This window comes from Patella vulgata, chromosome 4 (assembly GCF_932274485.2).
Source record: "Patella vulgata chromosome 4, xgPatVulg1.2, whole genome shotgun sequence".
Taxonomy (NCBI): Eukaryota; Metazoa; Mollusca; class Gastropoda; family Patellidae; genus Patella; species Patella vulgata.
Window position 1 is genome coordinate 59817861 of NC_065882.2, and position 17709 is coordinate 59835569.

A 17709-nucleotide genomic window follows, 5' to 3' on the forward strand; every position below is an offset into this window, starting at 1 on the left:
ATTAGTAAAACAAAGAAGCTTATTGAATTTCAGCAATTTCCGTTAATTACATCTAGAGTTATGGCCCTTGTTGCACTTTGTTGCTTCTTGTGAACATTCTCTAACAACAAAAGTTATCAACCGATCTGTATGAAATTTATATGCATCATTTAAATTAGTAAAAAAAAAAGACTATTGAATTTCAGCAATTTCTGTCAATTACTTCTAGAGTTATGGCCCTTGTTTTACTTTGTTGAACCTTGTGAACGTTCGAACGACAAACGTTATCATCTGATCTGTATGAAATTTATATGTATTATTTGAATTAGTAAAACTAAAAAGTCTGTCGAATTTCAACAATTTCTGTAGATTACTTCCAGTGTTAGGCTGACCTTAAAAATATCTTTGTTTCGCCTAACGCGACCGACAAACTAAAACCACCCCCGACTTAAATTATTTTATTGCACTTTTCCGCGATCTTTTTATTTTATTTTGTGTGTCAACCTGAAATATATCACGAGAGTTAGTTCCCTTTACTATGGCTATGGTTTGATTCATTATTGAAACTGGTTGATCAAGACGAAAGCGTCATAGGTGTCGCTTCTCAACAAAATGGTTGCAGACGAAAGCACGTCCATTCCCACGAAATGATTCTGCCTCTATGTCTGTGGGGCGTCGTTTTAAACATGACGACGATATTTTCAATATCCGTTTTCGAGAAAAATAAAGGCAAAACCCGCACGATCGTTAAAAACGTTTTGAGGGAGTTTCAAACGTGAGTTTGTCGCAATTTGTGTGCGAGTCGTGCATCAAGAAAAATCCCGATGTCATTGATTTGTTTGCCAATAAAAGAAGACGAATGTTTGCACCCGGAAAATTATCAAGCTGTCAAATTAGCTTTTAAAAAAAAAATCTGAAAAAAAACCCGACCTACCGACCCTTCTCCTCGATTGTGGGTCGGGTTTGGTGAAACAAAGATATTTTTAAGGTCAGCCTTACAGTCCTTGTTTTAGTTTTTAGAACCTTGTGAACCCTCAAACGACGAAAATTATAATGTCATCTGTATGAAATTGTCTATTAAATGCCCCCTAATTACCTACAAAAGAACAAATATACGACAACTCTTGTCGGCCGCTCGGACGATTTAGCTGCTGTGGGCGTGTGTTTAGTTGCCTGGCAACCTATCTTTTTAAACAAATAGGGCCTAGTTTATTCACTGAGCCCGCAACTTATTTATCTCATTTAAATTATATACCAGTACATGTATGTTGAATTTGACAAGGGGGATTGGATGGCTGAATGGTTAGCACATGCACGCTGTATTCCCTGGTTGTACGTGACAAGGAGAAGGGTCGCATGTCCAGCCTTGTGGGTTTTCTCCGTGTCCTCCAGTTTCCTCCCACTGCTAAAGACCCCTACTTGGAAGTGAATTATTGAAATAAAATTGAACCATGTGTTAGTCCGGAAATGACCTAGTTTGATGTCATCCTTGTCCATCTATCTGACACCCATAAATGCTGGAGGCTAAAGTTATCATCCAATTACATATGTATACAGATACACATTGATTTTGGTAATGAGACAAAGAAGCCTGTTCATTTTCAGGTTATGGCATTTGACCATCTTGTTGACACTATAGAGGCTAAAGTTATTATCCAATTGACTTGAAATTGATGCACGGTGTTAAATTATGTTTATGCAACTAAGAAGACTATTAAGCTGAAACATTCTTTTCAATTATCCAATTTTGTGGGTTTCCCTCAGGTCCTCCGGTTTAATCCTACTGCTAAAGACCCCTACATTCTAGCGAATTATAGAAATAAAATTGAATCATATGTTAGTCCTGAAATGACCTAGTTTATGTTGAGAGGACTTGAAACCCCATTTTTCTCTCTCTTTCCAATTAGAGTAATGACCCCCTAGTTGATTTGGATGACCTAATATCAAGAATTATTACCATTTTATTTATAGGTCAAGGTTTTGTGCAGAAACCCATTCAGGAAAATTTTCGATTAAGGTATGGTTCTATTTCATTTAATTTAATTACATACATGTAGTCTCACACCCACAAAGGGACATATTGAACTTGCCAACTCAGTCCAAATGTGTATATGTTCTGAACAGTTGAGAACATACAGATGATAATTGTTAATTATTATTACATTCACAAAATAGCGTATATCGTAGGCGCTATCATATTTAAAATACGAACAAGTACATACCATATGTCACATCACTTAATTTTATATCCTACATGTAGGTATGCTGTGGCAGCGATATTTCCTTGAGTTCCACTGAAATGATTAGATTGGTCTGTGTTTTTGACTGCATGTATTTAAACATGTATGTAAACCTCAGTTACAAAGTGTGATCACCTGTGAAATCAGACACCTCAAAATTTTGAACCATTCACCAACAAACATTTATTCATTCTTTTACATCAATAATCAGTTAGGCTACGTGTACCTATGGTGTTTGTAACCAAAATTAGGGATGCCCGGTTATTTAGATTTACAAGATAAATATTTACAATTTATATCATGATATTGCCCTCAAAAGATTATATGAACTCATTGATATTATGTCATTCAGACTATTTTACCAATGAAATAAAATGGTTAAAATTTAACACTGTGTGGAGTGAATGTGGGTGTGCTCTATAAAAACCAAAATTAAAATTAAAAAAAAAAACTTAGAGTAGAAAAAAAAACAGATTTAGAAAATACCTGTTAATTAACCCAAGGACAATTGGTTTATTAGTCACATACTGCAAAAACTCAATTTTACAGTACATGATCTACAGATACTAAACTTTTGAATTAACACTATTCTTAAATGTGCTTATTTATTGTCATAAATATGTTGTTAATCTTGTCAAGGATAGGCTACTGTAACCATGAAGAGGCTGTCAAAATACCTCGAGCTGACATTTGAAAAAGCCTAGCATGTAGATTGTAGACATACACATATGCAATTTATGAGCAGATAAATCTGATTTTACTTTAGCAATTTTATGGTGTTTATGTTGGCAAGAACAGTATATTACTGTAAATACTGAAAAATGATTTTGAATATAGCATACTCCTGCGAACCATAGCACTCAAACAAGCTGTTCCTGGAGGATGAATATAAGATGAAGTGTGTCCAGTATGTATTGGCTTAAAGGTAAGCATTTTTAAAATGTTTATATCTCTTTAAATTTTAGATACAGAAATAATTTAATAACATGCACATGCAGCATTTCAAACTACCGTTATCTTTTTTTGTAAATCATTTTTGAGGGATGTTGAAAGGTTTTGAGAATGAATATGATTAATTTGAAAATAACATGCAAAAACATTATTGCAATATAAATAAAAGAAATTTGTTCATATAGGTACATATAGTACTTCTCAATTTCATCCTTTCATCATTCAAGAAAGGTTATGATGATTTCAGATTTTTATCAGAAAACCTTGTGCTTTAAATTAAAAAAGGCTTACACAATAATTATGTAGTATTCTAATGATGTGAACTTGCACATTTATGAGATGAAGACTTAAGGGAGATAACTTGTATTGGACTATCACATATACAGTACAAGGTATACACTATTAACCAAGCAGAATATTACTAATAATACATGTAGATAATTGTGGTACATCAGTGCTAAGGAGTTTTATAACATAACTGAAAAATGGAATGATATTACTTTACATATTCCTAATCTGATATATTTGATTTATTTGGGTTAAAAGTAATATTTTATTTTATTTCATGAAAACTTCAAACGAAATTCAGTGAATGAAAAGGAAAAAAAATATATCTGTTTTGCTATTACATGTATATTTATGTAATCTAAAGTATTCTACTTTTCTTGAGGAGAACAAAATCATCAAAATGAAATATGTTATTGGTATTTATTTTATATATTTTAATCTATAATATTTCAATATTTTTTTTTAAGACACATTCTAACAGATATGCTTCTTACATTTGATATTGTTCTTTTATCTTAAATAATTAGTTTACGCCCATGTGCTGAATCTCATCCTCTATAATAACAACACTGAGAAGATAAGTACATTTTTAGACTTTTATGACTCTCCATCTCTCCACTGGATCAAAAGTTTGAAAGGTTGCTACACAAACATTCTTCTCAATGTTCTGTTTTAAGAAGTTGTACCATCAAAGTAAAGTTTTAAAAGAGTTTTTGAAATTGGCAAGAGTATCATAAACACACATGGTTCTTTAAGACACCGAGCACACACACACACACACATACGTTTTGTTTTTTAATACAGGATTTGACCGATAAAATAAGACCATATGGTCTGAATCAACCAATCAGAATATGTTTTATAAGATCTGTTTCCGTATCTTAATGGTGTGTAAATTATCAAATACTTTCGGCAAAGTTTAAACAACTTACATAAAGACATTATAATAACTTTCTTATCCCCTGATGTTTTGAGGGAGTCTTGTTAACTTGAAACTGTATAGGATAGGTCTTATAGTGAAATCATGTAAGTATAGTACCATCAGTATTATAGTCGAGTCTTTGTGTGAAGATTTTATCATTGACTGATTCCTCTTTGGAACTTGGAAGTGAAGATTATTTGAAGATTTGTTAGTTTATATTATATATAATCCTTCTTGGTTATGAACATGGCTAGTATGCCAAAATATGCATCATAAACAAATCTAAACTTTTTTACATTTGTTTATTCGATCCATCAAAAGTACAGCAGATAAGTGATGGGTTTATTTTTGAAACAGGAACTTATTCCATACACTTGGTAATCTTGGTAATATTATTATTCTTGAGGCAACACTCTTCACAAAAAGTCTAAGACTCTGCTAATTTGAGTACCAACATGAAACTTGCTATTCTTGTTCTGTAATAAAATGACAGACTGTGATGGCTATAATGAACCATATTGTTTAGTTCCCGGTTCATAGTATTGTATACAGAGTACTTAAATCATTGGAAAGTATGATCAAACTTTTATAATGGCATTGATATCAAAACATCATGTTTCAACTGGCGCATATTGATGTACATGTTGTACCTTATTTAAATTATGATTTAAAAACCAAATGTGAAAACCCATAAATCAGGTGCAAACTTGTTAGGAGGCCTAAAATAGCTACCTTCAAATTAATTGGAAATTCCATTGAATTTAATTAAGTTATTCTTTTGTGCTTTTATTGTGTTTTTGAAAACATTAATATATGTACAAAAGTTTTATTATGTTCAATGATTGTTTTGAAATACAAAAACTTTAATTGGGACACTTGCATTCATGAGACAGTAAGTTTTCTTTTCCTGCTTATTGGCTGGTGAGCATAGTGTGAAATCCTATGTGTTATTAATATACTTAAATGTATTAATGCCTAATAAATGGTAACTTCACAGTACAACTTAACAAGGGTTAAAGTTACTCGTTAATGAGAACTATAGAGAAGCAATGCCTAGTGTTGTTAAAATGGCAACTTGTCTCGAAAAAAATATGTTGTTTATTTTTTGAATATATAAGATCAACAGAAAGTTTGTACATGTGTATCATTCAAAAGCTGAAGTAACATTACCAACAAAGATTCTTTTCAATGCAGAGGAAAGGTACTAGGGCTTTTGGTCATGTATATTATTGTTATTTATGTTCTGTGTACCAACACAACAGTACTTGATTTCAGATCAAGACCATGTAAAATAATGGTCATTTGAAAAGCAGATGGAATAAGTATGCCTAGTTGTTATAGAAGATGTACATGAAGTTTATGGTTGGTATAATTGTTTATTCAGGTGTGATTTTAGATTTCACACCCCATTTCATCTCAAAGAACATACCTTTAAATATTTCTTAGCTCTGCCTTTTTGCAGACATCTTGAATTTCATGCTTCCATCCACCTCAAGTGACAATGGTGCTGAAATGTAAAGAGGTGATATAGAAGTTTATGATGATTTTTCAGGGTCATTGAATAGATTATTCCTTCCCAGGTTCTGTTTTCTTTGTTCAATTTTTGTTTGAAAATCTATGTTTTCTGATGTTTTACAGCTTCTGATTTACATGTATGTTTCTCTGTTGAAATATTAGAAATTTTCAAGGTTTATCAGGAAGGATCAAATAAAAACGTTGTGTGGAAAAATAAATCAGATCATCCGATTGTCATACTAATGATTGAGTTATTGCTCTTGCTTTAAAAAGAATTTTGTAGTAATTAAATGAAATATTTCTGACAAAAACCAATCAAATTCGTCTGTTTCAATTAATTTTTGGCAAATTAATGAATATTTGTTTTTCCATTGTTTGAAAATATTTAATAAGTGTTTATCTGTGGTAAATTTAAAGCATGGATCCTCTCTTTACAGTCACAATTTTTTTTCAGTTTCATTCTATCTATAAACCAGTCTATTATATCTGGTAATTTGTTTTATGTTTTTACTAATTGACATTAATTGCTTAAAGTGTAGGTAACCGTTTGATTTATTTCCATTTTATCTTGCTGTCTGTTGTCATGGAGATTTTCATGGTCCAAAAAAGGAACTGTGATATGGCTTTAAAATTGTGGAGTAAAAACATTCATGTATACATTGAGCAATTTGAATGATATTTCCATATTGAAAATAGGTGCAATTGACAGATATGAGGGAATCTGTTTATTTTCATTATTGTTATCTAGAGTCTTTAGACACAAGGTTTTATATGTTGTAGTCTTAAACAGATGTAGGGGAGTGCCTTTGGAACACACAAATTTGTCACTTTAGGCAGACTCAAAATATTACAAGGTTATTTACAAGAGGTTCAAGTTGACATACTACATGCCTCATATGCTGCTAAGCCTGGACTGAAGGTTGGCCACAGAGAATCAGCGTATAGTTCTTGGAGATTCCTAATTAATAATTTTAATAATATAAAAAAGAAAGATATAGCCTATGCAACAAAAATATTGCTAACTGTATTTTTGTTTTTGGCCCTAGATCTATACAAAATGACTTTTTTTTAATTCAATTCTCTGCAAAGCTATAGAGATCTAAACATGTGTGTAGGGTAATTTATTCTGCTATATATATATATCATTGTGATTTTGTATTCAAAATATTGGGAGTAATTACCATACCATCTGTTCAAAGTAGCACATCTTGAACCACATACCGTATATTTGTTTTCTTGTACTGTTAATGTTAGGTACTTATAAGTGTGATTAGGATTTGTAGGTTTCTTCATTAGCTCAGAGGGTTAAATTCAAAATTTTTAGTTGTTGATAAAAGTTCACTTTTCAATCCAAAGATAAAACAAACACTGTAATAATTATGATTCAATTAGAATGGGTTGATTGATTAAGAAATTAAAATATTTCTTACTATCAAGACAAACTGTACAAATGAAATAAAGTACTATGAAATGTTGCGATCATGTACATTTTCAATTTGCTGTAAAAATATTGTCACCCCACCCCAAAACATAAAAATGAGGGGTGTTTGTTTATGCAGTAATTTTACCTGCCATGTTATTTTTGGTTAGTGTTCAAAAAATACTTAGGATAAGTTAATTGTTTTTTGGAAGATATCAGTAAGCTAAATTCTGATGTGTTAATGTAAACAAATTTGTTAAAATTTCTAATTCTGTCTGGATGTTTTTCACCTTGGTAGCTGTATGGTTGTTACAGTATCTGTTTTCAGAAATTGATGTTATCTCTTCATCCTCAGGTGTTTAACAAAAACATAGAAGCCTATCAGATGTATGTCTATTTTTGTGTTAAAAGATCAGTTTAACATTCTTCCAATTACCTATCGCTTAATACAAACCATGATAATTCTAAATAAAGTTTTCTTTTTATCTCAAAATCTAATCTTTCTAGATAATTTTTGCAGCCTTACTGTTGGAAGGGGTGTATAATAAATACGAAATTTGTTTATGAATATAATATGCTGTTCATATAGTGGCATATATATATATATATTAGTATTAAGTAAGGATATTGTATTGTTCACAGGGTCTATAATAAATTATCCATATCAAAGTACCTGCAGCATTGAAACCAAAAGGCTTTGAGAATTTATTTGAATTTGCACACAGTATCGATAATAATTGTACCCAGTGTAATTTTTTGTGTCCTTTTTGTTTTATATTTAGTAAACAATCTTAAAATTTGCATTTTCTGTATATAAATGCTACTTTTATACCGGTAATAAAGTTGCCCTACATTTGTATTTTTTCATCACAGAACCATTTTGGAAAACAACATTTGTTCTAGTGGTAGAATGCAGATGTACCCAGTTTAATTTACACCATATTTTATATCAGGTAAGCCTCCCTGATTTGCACTTGACGCTTTCTAGGTTCTGTGTATGCCAGCTTTTAGCCCAGCTAACCCAATCTTTAACGAGAGATCTCACTGGAATAGTGTAATCTTTTGGCTTCTTCAACCTTGTTATATTTTCTTTACTTCTCACTTTTTAGGTGCTGACTTTATACCTTTATCGTAATTATACACATCTGGATTAGATCGAATATTTTAGCACTTTAAGTATCATAGCACTTTGTTCACTCACCTGCCTGATGTGAAAACATTACCATTCTCAGTTAACTTGTAGTTTCCAACAGAGACTTTTTTCTCTTCCATTGTAAAAAATAAAAATCTTGTAAAATTTACTTTTAGATTTTCAAACTTACATTATTTGAATGCAGTTATATCAGTTGAAATTAACTAGTTAGTAAAATTAAGGAGTTTCATTGCTCCAATTTAGTAAGTGACATAAAATTCCAGTTTAGAAGAAGTAAGTAACTTACTTATTTTGTACGCCCACATTTTAAACTGGATGTATATTGCCATGTATATTGTGTGGTGCATTGTTTATTCAAAGAAAAAATCCTATTGATTTTCCACAGATGATAACTTCCAGAGCTTTACCCCTTTGTGATAAAGTCTTCAATAATATTCCAGTCTATTTAAAATATTGTAGGGCCTTCAGGTCATTCAAAGGAAAGGAATTGAAATTACCCCCCCCCCCCCAAGACAAGCATATTCCATGCCGTGTGCTATGAGGGATATTTTGCTCGAATAGCAACATTTCCACCAACTCTTCGTTGAACTCCAATTGTCAAGGGTAGGTTCCTTTATGTGATATGCCAATGTGCACACCGGACCTCGTTCTTCAGTCTCATTTGACTTACTTTCTCTGTCAACACCGGGATCGAATGCTGGCTGGACTTGGGTAGTTATGCAGCTCTTCATCACATTCCAATGAAGAATCCTATTTGTTTCAAACGGTTTCATCTGATAGATGTCCAGACTCTAGGGCTACGCTCCTTTGTTATGAAATCTTATTAGCCCTAATATCATCCGATCCTTTTGAAAGATGTATGAGATATGAATGTTATTCAGAGAGTGAATCCTATTGAATTTGAATGGTAATGGATGATTTTTTTCTAGAGTTATATTCCTTTACCAGGAATAAATTATGGTACCATTAATCTTTAAGGGGGATCAAACTTAAAGGCTGGTAAATCAGTGCACTGGTGAGAGTATGTTGACTTAAACACTAGAAGGTGTCCTTAAAACAAGCTTGTTACAACATTTAATGGTTAACATTCGATATTTGGTAATTTTTTTATTAACAGGAAGACTCGTATTGATTTCCTACCACTTTCTTTTACAAAATCATGTTACCACTTTAGAGGTCTTTAGAAAATTTTGTTCCGTCTTGAAAGACTGTTTACATTCTTAATAAAAGAAGATACCGGTATGATGTTAATTTGACACTTAGACCTCAGTAAAAATTGCAAAACATTGTAGCCCACATGTAGAAACAAATTGATTAGAAAGCCCATGCAGAATATTATATACTGAAGGAAATACATCGCAACTAGTGGGAATATGTTTCATTGCCTGGCAACCTATGTTTATATTCAGATTTCAATTTGATCATAAAGACTATAAAAAGATTGTAATATGATATTTTTTACTGTTCAATTTGATGTTGAAGATGTTTCAGACCTATTTATGATCTTTCAGGTTCAATCAAGTAGGTAGTTTGGGCAATAAATTTTTTCTTTATACCCCGAAAAAAAATGTCTGGAAAATCCATTATCAATGATGCTTATAGAAAAGCTGGTGTTGTGATTGAAGGCACTGTATGTGGAGGTGTAGTTACTTACCAATTAGATCTGTTTTCTTTATAGTAACACCCGGATTATACATCACTTCAGATCTTCAGGGACGGTCATTATCTGTATGTAAATATCTTAGGGTTCACTTTTAATTTTAAGTTTCAATACACTTGAACTTAAAGTAGTTTTCATTTAGTTTTCACAATTACTGTACTAGACTGATTTCCGACTGGTTTTGTTTTCACCTTTAATCCCAACCTGCCTCTAGCATAATAAACTACAAATCGTTGGGTTCACTAAATTTTTACCCAAAACTTCTTTAAATCTACATAAAGTATTTGTGTTCTAGTAAACAAAACATAGTTACTGATCCCAATATGAACATTGTCTAAGATTTGCAACAAATTGGACAATTAAAATTAGATTGTATATAAGCTTACACTAATCCCATTCAGATGATTACGTTAGACTGGTTTAAAAACCCTGGTGATTGTTAAAACTTTGTTATCTGAATGCAAAATATGGGACATAAAACAATTTAAAAACTCCAGCTCTGTACCCACCTTGGAGAAGGATTTTCTTAAATGCTGTCTGAATGGGTCTCGAGCTTGCTTTGGGCATGAGCAGTATTTATCTTCCTGGCAAAATGATGATGTGTGCCCTTGCGTAATTAACCCTAACTGGTTTGGCTTATATCAAATGCAACATCAGCGATTTTAAACTAGTTTAAATATAAGCGTCTGAAGTCTGTACAGCCTATATATTAGTCACATCCATAGTCCATATTGATACAACTCTTAAACAGATAACACTATTGATATATTACATGTAGTTGTCATGCCATAACCTAACTTTTCTGAAAGTTATTGTGTTAAAAAAAATTGATAGATTGACAATTGGTAATTCTGGTAAACATCAATCTGTCTTTCTAGTTTACCATAAACATGTAGATAAGAAACATTATTCAAATAATAGGCAGATAATATTCAGGAATTCTGAATGTATAACATGGGGAATAAAGATAGATTTCATTTGCCTGTACAGGCCTTCAGATTCATCAATCTGATATCTTAATTGGCAGATAGTCGGTTTAAGCACAGTATGCCTCTGTGAATTGTAATTTTTAAGTAAGGTAATTGGAAGAATGTTGATGTTGAAATATTGCGGATTCAAAATTATTATTTAATTCTTTTAAGTAATCATCTTTGTTAAAATAAATTTCAGAATCTTACTTTCTTTAATTATCATCTCGTCTAAACTGACACAGTTATATGGGACAACAATGTTTTGATAAGTATCCTCTTATTGTTATCAAGCACAATGACATTTAGTAAACCGGAGGGTCTCATAGATTGTAGTAATTAGCTATTTAATTATTATCCTTTATTTTTTTAACTTTCAACACCTCTGATCCTATTACTGTGTTATCTTAGTGCAATTATGCTTTGTTATCATATCATAAATATGTGTTTCTAATAGCCCATTCAGACGCTTAAGTTGAACTGGTTTAACGATCCCCGGGGTTTTTAAACCAGTTCAACTTAAGCGTCTGAACGCAAATGTGGGGCAAATAAACCAGTTTAAAAAACCTGCTCGCGACCTGTCTTCGAGAAGACTTTTATTTTAAACTGGTTCATCTTAACCGTCGGAACGGGTTGGTTTAAAACCCCGGCTTCAGCTTGCTTTGAGCATGCGAAGTACACAGTTAGTTACATTACTGTGACAATATCGGGGTCAGACAGTGCCAATGTTATCGAAAGCGTGGGAGAACCGAATAAAGAATATGAAGCTACCCATGCGTAGTTAACTCTAACCTCCGACCGAACAGGTCTGAATAGTTAAACTTGTTTGGCTTATAGTACATGTGAACGCAACACGATGCTGTCTTAAAAACCCCAGTGATTATGAACTGGTTTAAAAATAAGCATCTGAATGGGCTATAAGTTCTTACTTGTTAAATATACTTATCTAATATATGAATCCCTCAAATCATTTTTCAATTAATTGAGTGTAGAGTCTCTGTGTAAACATAATTAAGCCTTCATGTTATCTATAAAGAAAGAAAGAAGAAACTTTATTGCATAAAAAAACCTTACAAGGTTATGTGCATATACAAATAAAATAATAGAAATATACATGAAACACACAAAGGATACATACATGGACATACTTATGCAAAGATACACAACTTTACAAAGACATGAACGAATTGTATTTGTCATCATAGGGTGCATTTAAGTTCTTTGTAGTTCAACATGTTCATTAAATTTATGAACTCCTGTATATAATCATTATTATTAAGTATGGCTTCACATTGTACAAAATATATAGACCCACCAGTTTACAAAATGTCTAGTCTGCGATATCCCCTTGGTTGTAGCGGACGTAAAATACAACTAACTCACCCCTAAATGTTATTCTTGGATATCACCTTGGTGGAAGCGGTCCTTGAATAAAGCTATTTCACACACACACACACACACTAAATGTCATTGTCTGCGATATCACCTTGGTAGAAGCGGATGTTAAATAAAGCTATTTCACACACTAAATGTCATTGTGCTTGATAACGATTAAAGGATACTCATTGAAATGTTGTGCTTGTGTATAATAAACCAGTGATTGTTGTCCCATATAACTGTGTCAGTTTTGTTATGTTTCCAATCACTAAATGACACTAAAGGATTATTATCTAAGCTGATGTTCCTGAAACTTCCCAAATCTGATATTTTTCTTCAACTATCATTTACTTAAAGTAAGGAGCTAATTCTCTATTCTTTGGCACCTAGAAATGAATACAAATAGGTCGCAACATATATAATAATGTAATATAAATGTGTATAAACTGGTTTACATTAAATCGCTTCTGTTTTTACTGTAATTGCTAATCACATATGTTTAGTGAAATATGCCAAGAGTGCAAATTGAATGGCAGTCTTTGGCATTTGTTTATTCCAGTCTACACTGGTAGTTAGATTCTCCTCTAGGATATGTTTAGCCTCATTCATAAAGTTGCTTCATTACAAATAGTACTTGAAAGCATTCTGGCATGCAATTCATGTGCCAATTTTAAATTTTTTATTTTGTCTTAAATATTGGATATCAGAAGCCCCAAAAATTCAATGTTGATTTAAACTGACCAATAAGTTGTGTTTGCAATGTCGAAGACTGTGGGTGATATTGAGTTAAAGACTTGCTTCCTTTAAAGGGACAATACCACTCTTGCTGGCTTGACAGCTCCAGAAAATAAATAATATCCTTATCTAATTACTAGATGTTTTAGTGTCCTACCTGTTGTGCAAACTATCCATTACATCCTATTTTACTTGTCCAGAGGGTTCGAAAATATTTTTAAATCGAAGTTACATTTGAAAAGGTTTACGTTAGACGTTTCAAACCATTAAGTTGAATTTTTCCAATTTTTTAAATAAAGTGTGTTAAGATGAAATTTGTATCATCAATTAATTGAAATATTGTAAAATAGTACAATTTGTTGACCAGAATAAAGATTCGGACATATTATTCAGTTACAACAAGAGTGGTATTGAGCCTTTAAGTATGTTAGTTGCTTTCTATTTGGTCTAGATGATTAATGATGTTCAAACTTGCTTTTAAATGAAATTTCAAAACTTTTGTTATCAGTATTCATACATCTTATTTAATATAGTTCATAATTTGCACCAATTTGTCTGTTGTGCGCTTAGGGAAATCTGATATCTTTATTAGCACTATCATACAAAATTCTTTGATATCCCAAGAGAATTTTATGACTATTTAAGGTAATCAGCTATCGGAAATGGTTACAGCAGGAAAGTTAGAATTAGAAATACTCTAGACAAATCAACACTTGCTAACCTTGTTACTTGTATATTTTATAGAAGAAAAGCTGAAATTTATCTTGTAGCAAATAGATTGTAATTTATATTGAACAAAACAGAGATATAGTGCTTATAGTAATTTGGAATCCTAATATTTGAAATTGTAATAGTAGATGTTTTAAGTCTCGATAAGATTTATTGCTTGGCATCTTAAAAAGTGACTGAAAAAACTTCAAATGAAATGGATAACAAAATGTATATCAAAGCAATTTTCATTTGTGTAAATTTGTTAAAATACTGGATAAAATAACATCTAATTTAAAAGTTTCTGATCGTCAACTGAGAGATTTTTATGCCTTGCAGACTACAATATTATGAAAATTATTTAGACACAATAATAATTGGAAAACATAGAAAAGCACGAATTTATGATCTGAGTATAAACTCACATAAATTGAAACAGGAAGATATTTCAAATTAGATCTTGAAGACCGTTTATGTAATGTATGCCAGGAGGTATACATGTAGAATGAAATTCATTTTTTTAACATACTGCAAAAAACACAAAGAAAAGAACTATTTAGTCTAATCTTATTTCAAGTACTAACTTCCAATGAATTGACCGATTCCCAACTATTTAAAACATTGCAGAATAAAAATGTAGAAATATTAAAATGCTTGAGAGCTTTCATTTGTATTCCAATCATTTATGTCATTGTAAGTTTATATCACTAAAATTATAGTTTCAGGTATAGTTTTTTTTTTAATCATGTACGCATATAACCTTGTAAGGTTTCTTATGCAATAAAGTTTTTTCTTCAATGGTCAGTGCCACCTATTGCTGTCTTGATTTTTTTTAAAATTAATATTAAATAATCAATTTGAGTACATTTTAGCGTGGATTGAGCTTGGAAAAAATAGATAATGTCTTAGAAATGAAATGAGTGGCTTTTCATGAGCACATCTTTACTATATATAATTTGCTCAAGGCAGTACTGAATCCAAAGTAATATGTGATCCACAGCAAGAATTTAATTCATGCACCCTCATAATAAATAAATAATATCACTGTCTTGGAAGGATTCTTTCAACTTAAAACCTCTTGTAATATCATTGAAAATTGATATTCACTTGTCTTGACATCCAGTGCTTTCTACTTACAGTTGAACTACACATCATCACAATCTGTCTGATAAAGTCTAAATAGATATCTCAACTAAATAAATTCTGCATGGAATAATTACATGTGTCATTTTCTTGAATTGTCTTTCATCTTCATATCACTTATCTTACTCTTAGGAATACTTAAGATTATACTTGCTCACTATCTAATGATCCATGGCTTTATGTTCTTAATGTTACTAGCAAAACAATCAAAGTACACTTTTTGACATCAAGATTCACAGAGGCCATTTGTCAAAAATCTGTGATAACAAACTAATTCCATGTGAAGACAGCGTTTCATTCATGATTTTATTCATCATATAATATAACACTTTCCTTTTTGTAAATTCCTTTCCTGTATACATATTTTGATGAAGTAAAGTGGTTGATTTTTTTTTAATTGACATATTTTTTATTTATTTAAATATTTAGATGCATGTAGGCAAAGGTTCAATGAGAAAATTTTACCTACATTATTTGAGTCATCTCACACAATGGCTGTAGGGCTGTTATCAATACAAGTCATGGGTTCAATCACAGGCTTATACATGACAAATGATTAGGGTCACTTTTTTTTGCTAAATCTGACCGAAATCTTGGTACCCTCCTTTCAGATTTTATAATACTTTTTCCACTTTCACTCAGAAAATAATATTACAAAATCATTACCATTTAAGAATCAGAATTATTTGAATAATTGCAGTTAATTTTTGAGTACTGGTACTTATTGATCATATGGATACTGATGGTAATTTGTATGATGGGATGTGAATCATAAAAAGCAAATACTACTAGCATTGGAATATTTTTTTACATCAATGGTCATACTTGGAGTTTTTGATGCTAAAATAGTTCTGATAAAAATTAAATAGTATAAAAGACATTACTTAATCTAATGGCGACACAAAACTACTAAAATTCCTTGATTGCTTTTTTTTTATGGTAGTAGTCTTTTGTACTGGTTAAGCTGCAAACAGACTTGTAATGTATTTTTCAACTCCTCATCAGAGGTTGGGGTAAATTTTCAGACAAGACTGATAAAAAAAACCATCACCTCTAATTAAAAACACAGCAAGAGGTAATGTTGGAAGATAAAAAGGTGAAATTGATCTAATAGTAAGGTAGTGGTGAAAGATAGAAGTCAAACTCATTATAATTAAAACTCTTTTATTGTTATAGTGGCATTCCTAGGTTAGGTTAGTTCCCCAAACACATATTTTATGTCAGAATATCAGAAGGTAAAACGTTGAAAGAGACCTCTATGACCGAATTTCTTAAACAGAAAAAAACATTGTCAATAACCCATTTTGTTATCAACCATAGGTTATGCTTAAAGCTCACTGGAAAAGCTTCATAATTGTTTTAAATAATGCAAGTAATTATGTCAACATATCCTTTCCATAAGTAGAATACGATCCCAAATGTCAGTATTACCTGCCACAGGTAAATTTCAACGTTAGCGATTTCTCTGTGAGTAACTTTCCGCCAATAAAAAAAGCTGTGACGTCATTTAATCCTTCTGCTCATAGAAATATAGATTGGAATATGAGCAGGACTAAAATGATATCACAGCTATTTTATTGGCAGAACGGCTGAAATCGCTAACGTTGAAATTTAACTGTGGCAGATAACATTGACATTTGGGGTTGTGTTATACTTATGAAAAGGGTGTAAAAACTGACTTAATTACTTGCATTATTTAAAAAAATTATGAAGCTCTTCCAGTGGGCTTTAATTTGTAGTTTTTAAAATGTGAAATATCATGTTGATTGATTTACTTTATTTTTTATCTGTGTAACAGCATACCTTTAAAATGAACTGTCATACAGGATATAAATTTGCAAAGACCAGAAATATGTACTGATTGTTATTTTTATACACCCACATTAAACTATCTTAATACATGTATATGTTAGATTTGATCAAATGTAACAGTAAATACTAATGTCAGTTGCCATGCATTGGTACACAAACACTATAATTGTTAATCCAATTGCTTATTTGCTATAAATTTCGAGATTACCGGTACAATTTATATTGTGTGTTTTTGTAAGGATCTTAAGAGTTTTCTTTCATAGTAGCAATATATTACTGTTTATGATTGATTAGTTGACCAACATTATTTTTTTTTTAAATGTTCCCATTACCTACAAATGAATAAACAACCTCTATGGACTGTTTGGGTCACTTAGCTGCTGTAGGTAAATGTTTTGTTGTCTGGCAGCCTATTTTCCCCCTTGAGCTACAAGTAGCAGAAGATTCAGCATGTGGTAGGTAAAAATAACATGTCTCAAGTGATTCTGTCTTATTTCACAAAGTTTATAAATACAGTAAAAACATGTTAAAAAATCTATTGCAGATTTACCTAAAGTACACCTAGTTTATACATGATAAACCTGGTAATGATTGTACCATTCGATTCTCTGTGTAATATCACTACACAAAACTTGGGACTTACAAATACCAAGGGTTATATATACTAGCAGAAACACAACATTTTTTACCATGGTCCATATTCAGCCCCCTATGTTGTGGAAGTAAGCCTGCCTTTAGCTATTTGACTGTTGTGTTCTTGATTCCATCAAGAACATCTGTAAAACTTGTTGCACTGGAGGATCCAGGGTTTTAGTCTGATGTTTACAATTTTACCAAA

At 31.5% G+C, this 17709-nt stretch overlaps 1 protein-coding gene and 1 long non-coding RNA gene across 4 annotated transcripts in view; one reads left to right on the forward strand and one right to left on the reverse strand.

Annotated features, from left to right (window-relative positions):
- Positions 1-17709, forward strand: part of LOC126819178 (heparan sulfate glucosamine 3-O-sulfotransferase 5) — a 139673-nt gene that overhangs the window by 4526 nt on the left and 117438 nt on the right. The window contains exons 1-2 of one of the 3 annotated variants that reach the window (XM_050547064.2): positions 1958-1996; positions 2986-3144. The gene's annotated coding sequence lies outside the window, so the exon portion shown is untranslated. Of the gene's footprint in view, positions 1-1950; positions 1997-2985; positions 3145-4186; positions 4485-17709 lie in introns of those variants that run through there. The other 2 variants (XM_056100592.1, XM_050547063.2) reach the window with 2 other exon arrangements.
- LOC130012502 (uncharacterized) lies at positions 4666-6478 on the reverse strand. Its single transcript, XR_008787940.1, has 2 exons — positions 5810-6478; positions 4666-4856 (listed from the first exon to the last, which is right to left on the reverse strand). It is a non-coding gene; the product is annotated as an uncharacterized LOC130012502 (long non-coding RNA).